Here is a 4,331-nt window from a genome sequence, read left to right as displayed (position 1 = left end):
CTTCGTTGAGACCCTACCACCGTGCCACCTCAGCTGTCTGCCTGGCTACATGGCGCCACATGCATCGCTGGCCTGGGCGCGTGTCGAAGCAAGGCGAGGCGGAGACGGACGGGACGGGTCTCGTTCCCATCCCTGATAAAGCTAAGGGACACCTAAGCGATGCATTAAATGCGTCTTGTCCTGTAATACGGGCGAGAAGCTCGCAGCACTGTAGACCTTTCCACCTCCACTGTGGCAGCCTCTTTCGACTATAAATGGAAGCCCATGGCATACTGGAGAGGGATTCGGCTCGTTTGGGCAAGTTACACCCCGTAGCTAGCTCAAGAACACAAGAACACTCAATACATCCACCAAAGCAGGACTAGGGTATTACGCATCCTCGCGGCCCGAACCTGGGTAAACGATCCGTGTGCTTCCTGTTAGACCTGCTCTTCTCACAACCCCGCGCCCCGCCAACCGTAGTAGGGATTCTTGTGATCCCATAGGTGTCGTTTCCACCGACAGATGTTGATGACAGGTAAACGCTCCGTGCAGCGAGACAAAGTGACTGGACCAAGGAGATATGTGCACAACGGAGAGGATGGGGGAATATCCAGAGGCACCAAACCACCTGCAAAGCCATTTGACACCTATAAGTGAGTTGCAGACATGCAGGAATGAATATTCATTCACATATCGGAACAAAAACCATCATTCACTTCCGTGACTTGACTCATGATAGGTTCTCCTATAAATAAATAAAAGAGATGGGACTACTGCAAAAATTGACTCAAACAAAGCTCTTAACAAAACCTTCTTGAGAACTATGGCAAACATGGTTATTTAGGCCAAGCTTGCCTAGCAGGACAATTTTTCTGCAAGAAATCCTAATATACTTGACAATAAACCAGAAATATGACTGAACTCATACAGCATAATCTTGAAAAAAACATAACTAAAGCTTAACCTATGATGCCTATCGACCAAACATAAAGAACAAAATAAATGGTAGTTGCATTAACTATCTAGGCATTCAGGAACTCAAAACGCAAAAGCAGAGTAATAGCAAGATAGTAGAAAAACAGTGCAAGGGTAATCTCGACATAACATCAATACATTTTTGCAAAACACAAATGCATCTGGTGAAGACCGTATAATATGCTCACCAGACCGATTGTGTCTGAATATGCTCACAGTTTAATCTGTAGGAGAATCGACATGTGACACACGACTGGATCTTATTGTTACATATCAGTAAGCATCTCTAGATTATCACAACATCTCACTCCTATAGGAGATATGCACAGAGTAACCATCTACCTACATATCCGTTCATCTGTGCAAAGCATTTTCACAAACATGTGTCGTGTAGTTTAGTAATGCTGAAAAGCAAACAGTAAACCAGTGAGAGGAGGGTAGGAAGGTCACAACCTGCGAGCTGAAGCAGAGCATCTCCTTGAGGCCAAATTAGGAATGGTCCTCCTTCCCCAGCAATCATTTTCAGAAGCATAAACAACAGCCAAAAATGGTTCACCATCAGCAATAGACATGAGTCGACGTCGTGATCACATGGATGGCAAATGAAACATGGACAACTCCCTCAAAGCTGATACATAATGGACTGGCTCACTCGTTTGAACTGAATAAAAAGCTCAGCTTCATAGTTCTTTCGTTAGAACTAAATCGGTTCACCATCAGCATTAGACATGAGTCAACATCATGACCGCCTTGATGGCAAATGAAACATGCACAAAACATCATCCTCCCTTGAAGCTGATACAAAAACGACAGTCTCACTCATTTGATCTGAATAATGAACACTACACATTTATGCACGAAGAAAGAGGTTTTTTTTACTGCAAATAGATGAATCAAAGTAAATATAACTTTTTTGTCCTGTAAGCACCAAAAAAACTCTGGGTACACACAATCGAACCGTACTCACGGAAGAACAGCTTCCATCGGTACAACAAGTGCAAAAAAAAGGTTCGCTCGTGAGAATCTGCTTCCTATATTTACAACATGACCACAGAAGAAAACAATCCTCAAGCATTCTGAATTTGATTCCAATGCATTCGAAATGCACGCCTGATCATCAATAAAGTTCTTTAGGTACATCATTTACTTTGAATGAGCATATACTTTTGAGTTAGTTTTAGCTGTTCAATGCCTCAACCAAACAATGATTAGCACTATTAATCCATACATAACAATAATCATAGCTCGAGTGCTTAGCTGTGTACCACCTATGTACATGGTTAGAAACCTACAATACTTCACATTTTAAGGACTCCTCACCCGTATTACTTGTTTCTTTTCTCAGCAAAACAACTCATCGCTTTTGTCTGTCCTTAAACAATTCCCTATTGCTGCTTCTTTTCTAGCTTTATAATAGAATAAACCACCCAGGAATTTTAGAGAACTCATGCATACAATATGACAACTTATTAAAAGACAACATTGCCTAGCATGATTTAGAATTCACCACAGAATGTAAAATTGGTAATGGTTACAAAGATGAAGACATCATATAATGCATCTTCTGTAAAGCAAAGAAACCACACATATATCTTCTCCCTTGAAACTGAATGAACCGCAAGACCAGCCCAAAAGGACATTCTACTACCAAAATCCTCAAATCAGCAAAATAAAAATAAGCACCATATTTTCACTACCGGTTCAAACATGCCTCACTGGAGTTGAAACATAAGTAAAGCAATAGTTTTTTCCCTCGAACTCTCACACACACCTTTCAAGAGCAAAACAAACTTTCTACACACTATCTTTCAAGAAACAGCAAGGCCGCAATAATTCATCATGCTCATGTCAAAACCTACCAACTCTTCTTTTATGCATTAAAATGATTTATACCAACCACAAATATCCGTTTGTCCATTGCATCAGACAGGTTATGTGCATAATGCCATTGTAAAAAAATATAAGAATGGACTGCATACCTTTGTTATGGTTATGAGAGAAAATAAACCCTGCTTCTCGGCATTTTGGGCATTTTGGATCTAGCTAAAAATGGCAAATTTTAGAAATGCTAAATGTTAGGAACCACTATGTGATTCAGATTAATGATCTTAAATTATTTTATGTACCAGTTCTCACACTGTCTATCAATCTCCTGAAATGAATAGCAGAGAAAAATAACTGCAGAGGGGAGTATGCCCTGCTTGTCAACTTAGATTTCTTTACCTCGGTCGGCTCCTGACATTGTTGTCTTTCCCAGCTTTAGCCTTCTTTTGTCCATAGCAGTAGTAAAATCCTATATGGCCAACGAAATCAAAACACCCTTTACTAATCTACTGAACTCAACGAAATCGAAAGACCCTTTACTAATCTACTGAACTCGACGAAATCAAAAGACCCTTTACTAATCTACTGAACTCCACGAAATCAAAAGAACAAAAGAATTATGGGGGTTCACAAAAGACATGGCCCAATGGTCATATGCAAACCTAAAAAGAATCTGCAAGAAAATTTAGAGAACTACAGGGAGAAGCACGAACCTCGGTGGGCGCTCGACCAGGATGGGCTCCTGCGTCGTCACTTGCAGCCAACATCGTCATCCTGCTGCGGCCGCGGGGACGGTGCCGATGTGCGTGCTAAAGAAGGCCACGACCCTATGGCAGCCATCTCGTCAGGGTCATTCTCCTTCTCCCATGTCTGCCTGCTTGCTCCCTGCCTCCTCCACCAAGAGGACAAACCCAATCCTACGGGGAACAAGAAAACGATGAATAGATCGATCTAACTGGCAGCAAACGAACTGATTTTTTTCTGAATCAATTTCAGTACAATCAAAAAAATGGCAATGATAAGAGTGTTGGCGCCGCTTCTTCTTCTTCTTCTTCCTCTCATCACTCATGAACACACACCATGGAGAAACTCTACACAGACACACACACACACCAAGGAAGAGCACAAGAGCTTTGCGTAGAGGCCCTGCCCCTTGGTGTACACACGATGGCTACATTTTTCCACTAGCCCTCTCGGCCTCCCTTTTCTCATTAACTTACAACACTTAAATAGAGGCACACACACGTACTATACTACTGCTGATCTCCTCTCCACTAGCCGGCAGCTTAGGCCACGAGTAACAACCTCTTGGCAACGCCCCACGATTCGGCCGGCACCCTCCTTCCTAGCTGAATACTCGGTCCACATCTGAGCCTATCTAACAGCTATGGAGCTTGGTCAAGCAACTGTACACACGTACATGCATGCAACATCTGATGGATGCCCGCAAATGCACCCTCTCTATCTTAACCAGAACTATCTCAACTAACTAAACAAATTAATCACCCATACAACAAGGTTAACTCTAACAAAGAGGAGACAGAGACACT

General features: G+C 42.3%; 1 long non-coding RNA gene across 2 annotated transcripts; it reads right to left on the bottom strand.

Annotated features, from left to right (window-relative positions):
- Nucleotides 1-213: 213 nt before the first annotated feature.
- On the bottom strand, nt 214-3,970 carry LOC123126161 (uncharacterized). Of its 2 annotated transcripts, XR_006461581.1 has the most exons (6): nt 3,781-3,970; nt 3,495-3,698; nt 3,181-3,250; nt 2,937-3,000; nt 1,411-1,752; nt 214-610 (listed from the first exon to the last, which is right to left on the bottom strand). It is a non-coding gene; the product is annotated as an uncharacterized lncRNA (long non-coding RNA). The 2 variants fall into 2 exon arrangements; XR_006461580.1 differs by lacking the exon at nt 2,937-3,000.
- Between the last annotated feature and the right edge of the window lie 361 nt (nt 3,971-4,331).

Source organism: Triticum aestivum, chromosome 5D (genome assembly GCF_018294505.1).
Source record: "Triticum aestivum cultivar Chinese Spring chromosome 5D, IWGSC CS RefSeq v2.1, whole genome shotgun sequence".
NCBI lineage: Eukaryota > Viridiplantae > Streptophyta > Magnoliopsida > Poales > Poaceae > Triticum > Triticum aestivum.
This window is presented reverse-complemented; position numbering and strand designations above follow the sequence as displayed.